The 15,201-nt window shown below is 32.8% G+C and overlaps 1 protein-coding gene across 8 annotated transcripts in view; it reads right to left on the bottom strand.

Annotated features, from left to right (window-relative positions):
• EPHA6 (EPH receptor A6) overlaps nt 1-15,201 on the bottom strand; it is a 953,598-nt gene that overhangs the window by 808,794 nt on the left and 129,603 nt on the right. The window contains exon 3 of one of the 8 annotated variants that reach the window (XM_073231793.1): nt 7,470-7,546. The exons of the other annotated variants lie outside the window; for them this stretch is intronic. The gene's annotated coding sequence lies outside the window, so the exon portion shown is untranslated. The remainder of the gene's footprint in view (nt 1-7,469; nt 7,547-15,201) is intronic. 8 annotated transcript variants of the gene reach the window in all.

The following is a 15,201-nucleotide window of genomic DNA, read 5'->3' on the forward strand; positions in this document are numbered from 1 at the left end:
CATTTTACAAATTATATTAAGTTATTGGGTCTGCAATTTGGGAGGGACTTCTTGTATTTCCTCATTGCTCAGTATTTTGATCTCATTGACCCCTGTTCTAGAAACGTATAGTAATAATAATGATCTCCTTGGGTAGTAATTGGCCATTTAATAAAAAAGACAGTCTTCTGTGCATTCTGCCATATTAGACCAACTTACTTTCCACCATGAGGACAGCTCTTTCAGTCTCATTCTCTTACTCATTCTCCATTGGAGTCCCTATTTCTTCTATCCTTCTTCCTGTAGTTCATTGTTTTGTCTATAGTCCCTTCAAGACTACTACATTTTTTTTTCTCAGACCTTTAGTAACTACAGCAGAATCTTTATTAAACTACCAAGTAATGCCAGCAATACTATGTTATTCTTACCCAAAATGATAAAGATACCAAAAAAAAGGGAAAGACTAAAAGAGGATTCCAACTACTTCCTGCATTTACAATTATGAAAATTATCAATTATGCTTGTATTCCTTTCTCCTCTACACAGATCAAAATCACTATCTCCATTTCTATCTCCAGTGAGAACCTCAATACAGACAAGAGGTAAAGATCAGTTCCCTAAAGCCCTGTTCTCAAACTCCCAAATAAAAAAAGTAAATTAATTATGCTTTTTGGGTAACTCTGGAACCAAGAATTACAAATATGCCGACATTATTCCTTATACATCCACAAATATGGATAGGGTATTTTACAAATTTTATTAGGTCTTGAATACCTCATAACCTTCTCGGAACTCAGTTAACAGCATTTTAAATTGTAAATTATTAAAGGATGGCTGGCATATATTTAAAACCATACTGAAATACAAAACTACCTACTATCACTAGAACCACACAAACTTATACATACCCATATAATCATAGTTTCTTCTATTTCCCAATTTCTTTTTCTCCCCTATAAAACTAGGATAAAACAGTGTATGTTTCATAGGGCTCTTTTCCAAATTAAATGGAATTAATGTATATAAAGTGCTTGGGATAGTGTCTGGAACACTAAGCACAGTAAGTCTGTGCTCTCACCATTATTATTACTTTTCTTGCTGCAATTGTATCACTATCAATATCTGGTGAGAGGCCCGTGGCAGTATAAAGGGAATAACATTCGCTGACTTGAGATACATTTTTAATTAAATTTTTATTCCCTGAAAAAGGCTGGCATTAATGTAAAATATTTTCTTATACCTTGTAAGCTTCAATTTCCTTACTATAAAATGAGAATAACACTAATGAAATAATTTTTGTAAGAATTAAATTTTTGTAAAATAGTAGAAATACATTAGGTGTTCCTGTAATTTATTCCCTTCATCACTACCCATAATATCCAAATAATAATTCAACTACTTCTATGCATTAAGCTAGTAATTGCATAGCTTCCACTAGAGAACAATGGTTTTCTTCAGGTATAAAAGAATTGGAGTAGCCTAAATTACTTTACATACCACTTACAGAAAAGAAGCATCTTATCATCATTGAAATATAAATAATTAATATATATGAATAAAGGAATGGACAATTTGAAAACAAGATAAACAAGTATTTGATTATATATGGCATTTTCCTTACATTAAATTTTAACTGTTAGCTGATACGTTTAGCTTAAATTCCCTCTTCTCTTATTTTCTTTTAAAGAAGACATATCTTATTTTTTACAATACTTTGTTTCTAAAAAGTCTGTGTCTTGATATGCTAGTAATTTTATAAACTTTAAGACTCAATCCAAAGTACCATATGAATATTTAAATATTGACAAGAGACTATTTAATTGAATTACCTATCAAAAGGTTTTGTTTTTTCTTAATACCGTTTTTCACTAACTTGCATACAAAATTGAAATATGATTACTTTAACTCACAATTTTCTCACAATCTTATGAAAGAATTTAGATGACCTTCTTCAATAGACTTTTAATTTTTATTTCACAACAATAGAAATGTAGAGGAGAAAAATCAAACTAAATAACATCATAATATGCATAAGCCTTCATATTTTCCTGGCAAAGAAGATTCTCCCAACTTTTCTCTCTGATTAATACTTTTATCCTTTAATAAACTGACATGTTGCCATTTAGCTCACTCAAAGATAATGACATTTTCTTCATACACTGCATAAATTTAACTGAGTTGGGTGCTCAGGAACTACTGTTCTTTTCAAATCTCAAATGGTCACTTTAAGAGCTGAAAATAATTTTGGCAAATTTTTCAATGTAATAATTGCTTTGCAGGCCCAAATCCTAAATAGACCCTTTTGAATTCAGGTACTTTTATCAGTACAGTTGCAGCTACTTTTCATAACTAGAGTAGCTTTTTTAAAAAAATGATTACCAACAGTGTCTAAAATCATATTCACTTTTCCAGCTAAAAAATATTTTATTTTTACATAACTTAAATTTTTCTAAATAGAGAAGCACCCACCTATCATTGATCAAGAAAATTAATTTTTAAGAATAGCAAAAAGCTATCTCCAATTCATCAAGATCTCCTGATCTTTTAGGATAATATTTTACTTTTGTTAAATTACTAATAGCAAGTCAGTTACTATACTTTAAAAGAAGCTCTACTCAGGGGATCCTTTCTGTGTTAGCATAAAAAAATCATTTGAAAGTTGACATGAAGCTTCAGGAATACAAGAGATACATAAAAGATAAAACATTTTTTAAGTTGTAGTAAGAGGACAAAATCCATGTCTTTAGCAGCATAATTAATATTGTTATTTATGCCTCTTCAATATACCCTACTTGAATTGTAGCCATTAACTTTTAGAATATTTTTCACATACCATATCACTTATCTTCCTTACTTTCTATTGTAGTACTTGGCATAGGAAGGCCTTCAATAATTGCTTGTTAAATGCATTCAAGGAAGTAAGGATGAGAAAGAAAAGAGATCAAAAGCAATAGTAATTTTCTGTAATCTTTACCTACATTAGTTAATGTTCAAACATTTCATGGTACTTAGGTCCCTACAGATCATTCAATACTTAATTACTGAGCACCTACTATATAAAAGACACTGAACAGTGCTCAAGATACTGCAATAAACTAGACAGTTTGGTCTCTACAATCTCAGAGATTATGACCCAGGAGGAGAATCAGAACTGAACATCTAATCTCACAATTATTATTTCATTATAATTATGACATACACTCTGAAGGTGAAGTACAAAGTGCTAAAAGAACATATACAAGGGGGATATGGCCAGGTTTGGAAAGTTAGGAAATTGTTCCCTAATAGAAAATTTTAAATGAACAATACATAGTAAAATAAACACACATTCTTTAACTTGTGGCATACACAAGATCTTTCAGAACTCCTCTTGGATACTTCTCTAGTTCCAATTTACATGCCTTTTCCTCTCTCAAAAACCATGCTGTCAGAATATTCAATTGTGTTTCTTTTCTCTAAGTCACTGTGCACTCTCTTGCTTAAGAACTTGTGATTATGTCTAAAAAACTTGCTTTTCCACTTTGCCTGGCTAAATCCTACCCACCCTTCAGATCTCCAGTTACATGCTACTTTTCCTAAGGAAATTTTCTTAACCTGTATGATTGGGGTAGGTTCTTTCTCTAGTATTTCACAGAGTCCACTATTTTTTACATCAACACACTTATCTCACAATATTGGAATCTACTTTTTACTTTTCTGGTATATATGTTGTGAAACAGTGAAAGATACTTAACTGTTGATTGGCAATTTGTTCTGACTTACACATGGAGAAATTGATGATGTAGAGAGAACAGTATTTGCATAAACAAAATTGAGATAAAGAACCCTATGAATTTTTCTAATAACAAGTTTTATCTATATAAATTTCTTTGTTCCTTCCTTCCTCCTTTACTTCCTTCTGCCCTTCTTTCTTTCCTTCCCTCCTTTCCTTCCTTTCTTGCTAGAAAATGCAGCCATCAAGATGGATCAGGACTTTGCAAGGCATAATTAAGTTTCTGTGATGTCCTTGTTTGCATAATGGAGAAATGTTGACTGAACCACAAGTACAATTAATTGAGTACCAAACTTGGCACATTTATGAACAACAGAAAACTTAGGAGGACATATTTTAGCTCAGTGTAAGAAAGAATACTGGCATTTAGGAATATCCAGAGGTGGACTGAATATCCTCAGTAATTAAAAGCTAACTATTTACGGGAATGTGCAAGCAGAAATAAGCTACTCACAGACACCAGATGGAAGGGGGTGGAAGCTTAGATTATATCTAGACCAACTCCCACATTGTATAATTGAGGAAATATATGCCCAAAGCATATGTAGGACCTTGCTCAAGGTTAAGCATAAATTCTGTGACAGTGATCACTACTCCCGTCCCAACCTGCCTATTAAGAAAGTTGAAGTTTTAGGCCACAATATTCTAGTTACTCATAAAACATAACTATTGAGTAATGCAATTCGCTGAGATTTTTCATGTCTTTTGACTTCATTCATTCATTAATACAAAAAGCCTATATTGAGCACCTTCAACATGAAGGGCACTGTGAAGACTTTTTAAGATGTAGTATTTAGATTATACTAAAGTTAATCTTTAGTTTCAAAGTTATATATTAATTTACACAGAAAGTACAATGTTATGATCAGCTGCGTCATATTCTTTCTGGGAAAGTTTAAAATATAAATAAACTTAGTAAGGGAAGCCACAGATACACTATTTTTATTATATACATTGTATAAGTTAGTTTAATATCTCATATGTGGATATTAGCCATTCCCAAATGCCAAGAGGGAGATAGCAGAAAAGAATAAAAATTAATTCAAACAAATATTGAAAGATGTCTGTGAAGCAAAGTTCATATTATATTTGTCTTTCTTTATACCATATTTTGTCACTGGTACTTATTTTTGAAAAATAAGTCAAAGATTATGAATCTAGTGGACTATCTTAATAAATTACAATAAATTATTATTTTTTCATTATTTAAGAGGTATGCCCAGAAAAATTCTCATCTACACTAATTATATTAGCATCTTAATGTAAAAGGTACCACTAAGCTCTTTACTGATAAACCTCTCCTAGCTATTTTATTTAAGGACAGAACAAAAACAACCAGTTAAATGAACATGAAAAAACATATCTGTCATTAAAAGACCCATGTCTACACTTCTCTACATCTATTGCTGAAACCTTAAAGAGTATATTGATCACCAACTGAATCAATATAAAGTAAAGAAACTTTGGCTTCTGTTCTTTATCTGTTGCAGCTGCTTCAATTACTTTACAAACTTCTGAAAACTTTATTTTTGGCTCATAGTAGATTAACATCAGCAAAGTAATCCCCTTAAAACCAGTTAAGATGATAAAAAAATCAGTTAAGCTTTCAAAGTCATCAACAGTTTACAATAACAATACAGAAAATGTTTTCTTTATTTGTAAGTTTAAAAAGAACTTGTACTTGTTTAAAAAGAACTTGTACTTATTTCTCTCTCTTTTCAACAATCATCACATATCCAACCAGCTCTCCCATCCAGTTGCTCTTAGATTCCATTGCACTTCATTGACTCGCTCAGTTAATAATAGATACTATTATCTCAATATGAAGTGAAAATTGCTAAAATTTGAGTAGAAAAAGAAATATAATTTTCATCCTACTTACTGATCTCAGATAAGAATAATAAGCTATCCAAGTACACAAAATATGAGATATGCAACATAAAATTCAATCTTTTTAAAAAAAAAGCAACACAAGTCAGTATTTCATTGTGGTATATTTATCATTAGTGATAAGATATGGAAAATCTCTGGTGAAATATCTGCAACTTTTTGAAAAATTTTGTGGTTATTCAATTTTACTCTTGTACTGATAAAAAAGTCAGGAGTTATTAAATAAATGAATAAATAAGATTAACTTGGCCTTTGGAATGGAATTATATATTGATATATACTATGGGTAACAGGAGAAAGCAACAAAAACACCAAAAACAAGAAACTTATCTTAACCAATTTGTTTGAATGCTATTGAACTTTAACACTTTCCCAATGTTGTATATCCCAGGATATACTGTAAATTATTTTATTAAATTAACATCAAATTTATGACTTTGAGGAAGGAATATCACATTTTTAAATCAATAGTAAAGTGATCATTAATTGCAGAACATCATAAACAAGAACTGTCCCTGTATCTTCTCTAGAACCTGGTATCTTCCACTGAATATTAAAGATACTAGAGATGTATACAAAAGATGTAGTACCTATGCAAACAAAAGATGAAAAAAAAATAAGGCAACTGCAAAACGACAGGAGAGAAATATCAAAATTTTCCATTGTTATCAATAGGTAAAGATCTATAAATAGCTGCAAGAACTCAGAAACTAAGAAATCTTATTTGTAACTTTTCCATATCATAATGAATAATCAGAATAATCAAAAGAACTCAAACATTTTTTAATAAAGTACATAATAAATAACACCTATAACGTCCCTTGAACAGACATACTTGGTGCACAATAAATATTAAAAGGAAATAATGTAAAATATTTAAGTAGTCAGTCTTAACATATTTGCATTCAAGTTATCTATAACAAAATGTTCCAGAAAGTGCTAAACTTAGTTTAATGAATTACATATGTGTGTGTGTGTATATATATATATATATATATATATATATATATATATGTAGTAGAAATCAAAGGCATACTTTATAATTTTCTTTTAAGAAAAATTTCTTCAGCGCCTTTAGTTATCACCTTTCAGGATATTTCATCAAGAGTAGGACAAGTGGCAGGAAGTCATCTTTTATAAATCCAAATGGATCTAGTTTTGTCCATTAATATATACATTTCCTTAGCATCCAATTCACTCCTCCTTTGCTGCCTATCACTCCCCACTAAGATTCCAGGCATTAGTTATCTAGAAACCTAATGTCTTACAAACCTAGACCTGATAATCTTATCCTTGTAGAGCCTATGTCCTTTGTCATATATCTATCCTTCCCCATGTCCTGGTTACTCCTAGTTATTTCCAGTAACCCAAATTCTGCACTACATTTTCTTACTCTCATCTAAACTTTCTAGAGAAAAGGTACCTTGAAAACTCTACCTCCTAACTCAGTGGTTGTCCTAAGTTAACTATTGTGGGATTTTGCTACTGCTATGTAGTCTCGATGGACCACAAGAAGCAACACAGACAATTAAGACAAAAAACATATGATGTAACTGGAAATTTCAGGCAAAGGTGCAGAGGCACAAAGATAAAAGGGTGTGACAGGTCAAAAGGGCACATGGCAGATCAGGATGTCTGAATGGAAACAGGTGTGATACAAGTTCCCTTGTTTGAAGAGTGTTCAAGATGCTCCACAGATAAGTAAGTGAGGAAAGAAGGTCTTATTAATACTTTGTGGAACAGGTGTTAGAGCATGAGGAACAGGGCTCTAAGGGTAAAGTAACTAGGAACCAGGAAAGACAAAAACCTAGACTTAAATGAAACTTACCAAACATGGCTGACACTTGACCCACTTCAAATACACAGTTGGTCTGAGAACAGAGTGGAAATCTGAGACTGCAGGATCTGCAGAAATAAAAAGTAAAAACAACGAGAGAGAGAGACAGAGAGAAAGTAGGGGAATTGGAAGTTATCTTGCCTGCCACCTCTCTCTTGCAGCTGTGATTAGCAATTTCTTGGTAAATGAATGAATCTGGAAAATTCATGTTTTTTTAAGGAAAAAGAAAAAGAAAAATAACATTTTTGCAATTCATTGGGTTTCTCAATGATTGCTCAATATGATCTGAACTCAGCAGACCTTTCACATTCAGATTTTGAACTACTAAACTATATACTGTGTGTGAGTGTGCATGTGCATGTGAACATTGTCATTCTAATAAAAAATCCTAAAATTTTTTTAGCTAATCTATGACAAAAGTCATTACTCTTATAGCCTAAAAATTTACTATATTTAAAGGACCCATATACAAATTAAAACCAATTTATTTTCTCCAACATCTATAGATTGTCACTCTTGGTGATTCCTTCAACAGCAAGAAAAACCAGATGAAAATAATACTCTTCTTTCCTACATCCTACAACCTTTTTCTATAAGCCACAAGTTCTTCTACCAGTGACAAAACAAAGGAGGTATTTCAGTTCAGGCACATTTACCATTCTAAAATCCAGTGTCACAGAATCATGAAACTTAGTTTGGCTTAGATAACATTACTAACTTTTAATTTAATTTGCATTCATTTTCTTTTCAGAAAGACAATACACCATATAATTTTTTAAATCTGTATTTTCACACAGAATTAGATTAATTCAGGATGTTGATTAAACCAAATGCAATGGATTGAGTAAATGCAATCTCAGACTAATAACTCTAAACATTAAAATTACAGTAAAAAAGAGTCAAACACAGGAAGAATATTCTACATCCTATTTAAAATGATTTTTAAAGAATTTAGAAACAAAACATTCCTATAAAATTATTCACAGAACAGCAAAGATCTTAAGACCTTGGTGTTCTTAATAGACCGAAGTCACCATAAAACATCTATGACTTAGTGATACAAGTTGCAGTATCATAAATATTAATGAACTTTAAATTCTAAAGCCATTTTTCTTTGTTCTCTTAGAAATGTTAAATAAGTCGGCAATTAACATCTTCAAGCACATGTCACATGTTCTTTATACATTCCCTAGGCATGATTCTCATAAATGGTAATAGTAGGAAAAATGTTGGTTTTATGGTTTGTGGTAAATATTTGCTTCCTGATATATACAGTGCTACCAGTATGAACAAGAACACTAGTTCTTGCTCTGGTTTAATGCTCGTTTGTCAGTGTTATTGTCTGTTTACAATTTATGACAAGTAAAATATTATAATTTTTATTTCTTTGAGAGCTAATTTTATTTGGCAGGAGATTCATACATACCATCCTATATGTCAAACTTAGTATTGCCGCTGCTGGAAACCTGGTAAATCTCTAAAAATTTCTGCTGTAACTTTTGAACAGTCTCTCAAAGAAGGTGCCACAGAATATATGAGCCAAATGAGTTAATTGTGATTAATGTAAGACAGTGGCGAAAGTATCTCTTTTTCCTCACCTTCTACAACTCTTTGTTCCCTTTGCACTAGCCATGCTGGTTACATTTTTCCTCATACCTGTCTATCATCCAAGCTTAAAAGGCTCTGCACTAGATGATATTTCTCGCAAGAAAACTCTTCTGATAACCAAGTCCCATTTTTTTTAGAGTTTTGCTCAAATATTACTTTATTAAGATCTCCCCTGAATTCCAGCACAATTTCACCATTATTTATTTCTTCTTAGCACTTAATCACTACTTTACATTATAGTCATGTGCATAGGTGACTATTTTCTTTCTTTGCTAAAATGTCAGCATCATGGAGGCAAAAGTTTTGTCTGTTTTATTCACTTCTGAGCCCCAAGTGCTTAAAGTGTATCTGGCACACAGCAGATGTTAATACATACTTGTTGAATTAATGAAGACAATTAGTACATGTAGTGGCAATTTCCCAGTCCATTGCTGCCTAATTTTTCAATCAGGTCCTGTCAATGAGAGAAACTAGTGGGAGAGTAATAGCAGGAGGAGAAAAAGCATTTTTGTTTCCTTACTCTGCTCTGACTCTGACAACAGAAGCAGGACCAGCTCTGCGGTCTCTCAGCAGCACAGCCTTGCTGGCTATGGCTCCAGGCAATGCAGCCTAAGATACTGAGGTGGATTCTAGCCCCTCAGAAATTTGTTGGAGAGCTCCCACTGGACTGGGGGCTCCAAGGCTCCTGTAGTGGGGTGTGTGACTTCTGGCTTGCTGACAAATGGAGGCTCAGTAGTTTCAACAGCAGAAGTAGTACTACATCGTGGTGCTCTGAATAATCATTTCCTTTTGCCCCTCCAGCCCTAAGGGTAATAGTAGTTTCCTGCAGTTACTGATCTTTAGCTTATTTCCTTTCTCCTCTTACTACTCCAGTACTTCTAACACATTTGTAAACAATTTCCTGGTTTAGTTCCTCTAGTTCAATTAACTACAGAAGTTGTTTCCAATTGGATGAAACTAACCCAGTGCTTTAAAAATAACTTTTTGCTAAATTATTAAGTTATAAATCTGTTCAATCAATCTAATAGCAAGTATGGCCATCCTTCCCAATGCAAAATCCCACAAGATGTTAAATGATGGCGAGAGGTCTCCACTGCCCTAGCCCCTTCCATGGTCTTTTTCCATCTTTTCATTGCCTTTCTTATTGGCAATATACTAGTCTGGTATATTAAAATTAGCAGTATGTTTTGTGACATTGGCATAATCATCTCTCTGTATTAAATCATAGCGATGTCTTTAAGTCCTCCCATTTTATCTGTTAAATGCAATAGAGAATAAATACTTTCTAGGGCAATGCTCAACCTTTCTTTTGGTACTATGAAGCCAGCATATTTAATAGATGTTTGGCAGAATTACAAATTGATGCATAATTACTGAATACAACTGTATATCCAAATAGTTTATAATACCACTATTTCTATGACTTGTTGGAAGGTGATCAGTTGTCATTTGAAAAACTCTTAAAGATTATAATTATGCTTGTAGACTTGTAGCCAGAAAATGAAGCCTGTATCCCCTTGTTCTTGGCAATAAGGATTTGTAACACATTCCCCTCCCTTATTTTCCCTAAGAAAGGGCCAAGATACCATCCATTTGGCAACACAGGAAATTGTTCCTTTAATTTGAGTTTAAGTTATAAATCACAGTTTTATTTTTATTCTGTTATGACAGATAAAATTTTAATAATTTTGTCCCTTTTGAGAAGTACAAGCATTTTCCTTGCTCATTATAAAAGCATAAAAACATGAATAACATCAATAATTCTATTTTTTTATAAAAGAATATAAAGCAAAAAAAAAAAAGTCATCTTCTTTGAGTCCTTTCAATTTAATCCTGAATCCAGAAGGTAACTGGATTACTAATGCATAACCACTTGGAAGTCTCTCGCCAATATTTTTCTCTGTTTGCATATTGTGCTAGTATATATATTAGTATAAATAAATAAATAAATAAATAAATAGTTCTAAATAGATTTTTTTCATATGACCACATGTATCATGGCTATCCTCAGGAACCTGCACATATATACTTTTTCTTCCTTCACAGCCAATATATGCACTGTTTCCTTCTTTAGCATATTCAAATATTTAGGTCTACTGCAAGTCCCATGAATACACTTGGATTAACCTAAAGTGACCATAGAGTTTCAGAATCTTTTGGCTGATGGAAGTCTCATGAATTGATGAAAATTGTCTTGTCTTAATGAAGTCAAGACTTGTCTTGTCATTCTCCATGAGTTTTAGCCTCTCCTAACATGCTGCCTTTAGGCATCAAATGTTACAATTTATGCAACAGAAGTATTGATTCTTTCCTACTCCTAGCCAAATATATAGTTAGAAACAATACTGATCACTGCTTCCTATTTAGCCAAGCAGTCAATTTTATCTTCAACCTGTAGCCTGTTATATTAATGCATTTTGGGTTAAACATTCAGAATGTGGACATCCAAAGAAATTCTAGTTTTTCAATTTTGTTCACAAAAACACTGTAGGTTTTGCATAATAGCTACAGGACTCAGTAATGATGCCATAAATCACTTGTTCTTTCAAATGTTTCCATATGTACTTCCTCTCATAACAGGCAATTCTTTGAAATCAGTCTTTGAAGGGCCATGACTGACAGAGATGAATAGGATGCTTAATCGCACTGGCACATGCCAGAGCCTATTCCTGTGGCAAAAACTTTCCATGCAAAGTCTTGTTCAGTAACATTCCATAGATAATTATTTCCAAAACTAAACATCTCTTTCCAAGTTTGCTACCATAGACATATTCTCTGTTCCCCAAAAGCCCCTTCTTTCTTTCCACATTTCCTATATTCTTGTACTTACTCTATTCACTATCTTCTTCCTTCCTCCTGTTTTTCTCTGCTTTTCCTTATAACTGAACACTGAAAAACATATCTTTAAAACATATATCTTTCCACATATCCTCTATTATAAATGAGCCTCAACAAATAAACTTTTATAACTGCATTGGCAGTTATTTAAAATTGAGGACCCTAAAAAGGAAATTCTGATCTTTTTTCCCCAAAAAAGTGTCACCAAGATTATTGGAGCTTTAAAAAAAATGAGTCTCCTTTCAGAAAAGTTTTAATGGTATTCTGATGATATGTAATATCATTTAACTTCATTTTCAATAATCCAAGCATCTTGGATAAAAAAGACAAAGGAACAAAAATATTTAATTTGTTACATGTGAAATTTTAGATTAGACAGTAGCTTTTACATTTTCCTCTAAATTACATATGTTTCTGCCCTCTGTGAGATTATGTAAATCAACTAACACCAGTTTACACAATCGTCTTATTGAATTAGTACCTTCCTCCTCCTCAGTTCAATGATTATGAAACATTAAACATGACTGGGAGAAGCAATGTCTGATCATTAGGTTTTCCTTTGTTGAGGCATGTAAGAGATGTAACTATTCCAATTGCCAATAAAAAAAAATCAGTAAATTGGTAAATAGCTAGCAGGGCTGAAAGCTCTTGTTGATTAATACCTACTGTCCCAGAATAATTATCAATACTGTTCACTCCACGTTCAAAAGAAGTAAGTGTGAATAGTAATTTACCTTAATTACCATTGATTCATAATACAGAACAGACCAAAGCCTGACCATGGCAAATACCATTAAACTACTAAAAGTAAACAGGAAATTATTACATGCTTCCATCATTTGAGAAATTTTTCATGATCTATATATGGGTTGTTGTATCTAAAAGTCATATCTAAACTGAAATAATAATATTTTCCTAAAGTTAGAAAAAATATGGAACTTGCCCAATCCCTTTGTTTCCATTATTCTCTATATTGTATGTAGCAGCATTTCTTTGCCTTTCACTGAAGACATCTTTCCAAAAGACAAAAGAACAACTGTTTGACCAGCACACAACTATCAAATATTTTTAAACTATCAGATAATCTGATATAATCTGATAGTTTAAAAATATTAGTACTTATATGTTTAACTCCTTAGCTTTCCAACTGCTCCTTAGTAAAAATCATGTCAGATGCTAACCTTGAGGAGACAGACATTGAACAACAGTACACACTTAATGTTGAATCAGCCCACGTATTTGCCATATTGTTCTACTTTACATCATGAGTATACCTTTTATATAACAATAAAAATTAATATGCTGACATGTAGTGGGTTGAATAGTGTCTTCCCAAAATTCATTTCCATCTAGAACCTGTAAATGTGACCTTGTTTTGAAATAGGATCTGTGCAGATATCATCAAGTTAAAATAAGTTTATAATGAATTAGGGTAAAACCTAAATCCAGTGAATGGTATCTTTGAAAGAAAGCCAAATGAAGACACAGACATATGCAGAGGGAAAACAGTCATTTGAAGACTCAAGCAGAAAATGAAGTAATACAGCTACAAGGTAAGGGATGCAAAAGATTGCTGGCAAACATCAGATGCTTGGAAGATGCAAGGAAGGATTCTTTCCTAGTCTTCAGAGGTAGCTTGGCATCGTCAATACCTTGATCACAGACTTCTGGCCTCTGAAACATGAAAGAACGGATCCCTGATGTTTTAAGCCAAACAGCTTGTGGAAATGTTTCATGACAGCCCTAGCAAACTAATACATGATACAATGTATGAAGGTATATATAGTAAAAATCCCTAATTAGACTGTATTTTTAACTAGTCATAAGTGGTTACTGAAATTATCTAGAAATTACATCTCTTATGTGTATACATAAAAATTCACTGGTCACATATATTATTATTTTTTTATTAAGGTATCATTGATACACACTCCTATGAAGGTTTCACATGGAAAATATTGTGGTGACTACATTCACCCATATTATCAAGTCCCCCACATACCCCTCTGAAATCACTATCCATCAGTGTAGTAAGATGCCACAGAGTCATTATTTGTCTTCTCTGTGCTACACTGTCTTCCCTGTGACCCCATACACACCATGTGTCCCCATCATAGCACCCCTCAATCCCCTTTTCCCTCTCTCCCCACCCGCTGCCACTCACCCCTCCCCTTTGGTAATCACTAGTCCCTTCTTGGAGTCTGAGTCTGTTGTGCTTTGTTCTTTCAGTTTTGCTTTGCTCTTATACTCCACAAATGAGAGAAATCATTTGGTAACTGTTTTTCTCTGCCTTTATAAAACTGAGGATAATATGCTCAAACTCCATTCATGTTGTTGCAGATGGTAGGATTTGTTTCTTTTAATGGCTGAATAATATTCCATTAATATATATGTCACATCTTCTTTATCCTTTCATCTACTGATGATGGACACTTAGGTGGCTTGCATATCTTCACTGTTGTAAATAGTGCTGCAATAAACAGCTGTGCATATGTCTTCTGAATCTGAGATCTTGCTTTCTTTGGGTAAATTCCTAATAGTGGAATTCCTGGGTCAAATGCTATTTCTACTTTTTTAGTTTTTTGAGGAACCTCCATATTGCTTTCCACTATGGTTGAACTACTTTACATTCCCACCAGTAATGTAGGAGGGTTCCCCTTTCTCAGCATCCTTACCAGCACATGTTGTTCCTGGTCTTTTTGACGTTGGCCATCCTAACTGGTGTGAGGTGATATCTCATTGTGGTTTTAATTTACATTTCCCTGATAATTAGTGATGTGGAGCATCTTTACATGTATATGTTGGCCATCTAAATTTCCTCTTTGGATAATTGTCTGTTCATACTCTCAGCCCATTTTCAATTGAGTTATTTGCTTTTTGGGTGTTAAGGTGTGTGAGTTCTTTATATATTTTGGATGTTAATACCCCTTGTTGTATATGTCATTTACAAATGTATACTACAATACTGTAGGATGCCTTTTTGTTCTACTGATGGTGTTTTTGCTGTACAGAAGCATTTTAGTTTGATATAGTCCCATTTGTACATTTTTTATTTTGTTTCCCTTGCTTGAAGAGATGCATTCAGGAAAAAGTTACTCATGTTTATATTCAAGAGATTTTGTCTATGTTTTCTTCTAAGAGTTTTATGGTTTCATGACTTACATTCAGGTCTTTGATCAATTTCAAGTTTACTTTTGTATATGGGGTTAGACAATAACCCAGTTTCATTCTCTTACCTCTCTTACATGTAGTTGTCCAGTTTTGCCAACACCAGTTT

This window comes from Manis javanica, chromosome 3, assembly GCF_040802235.1.
Source record: "Manis javanica isolate MJ-LG chromosome 3, MJ_LKY, whole genome shotgun sequence".
Lineage (NCBI taxonomy): Eukaryota > Metazoa > Chordata > Mammalia > Pholidota > Manidae > Manis > Manis javanica.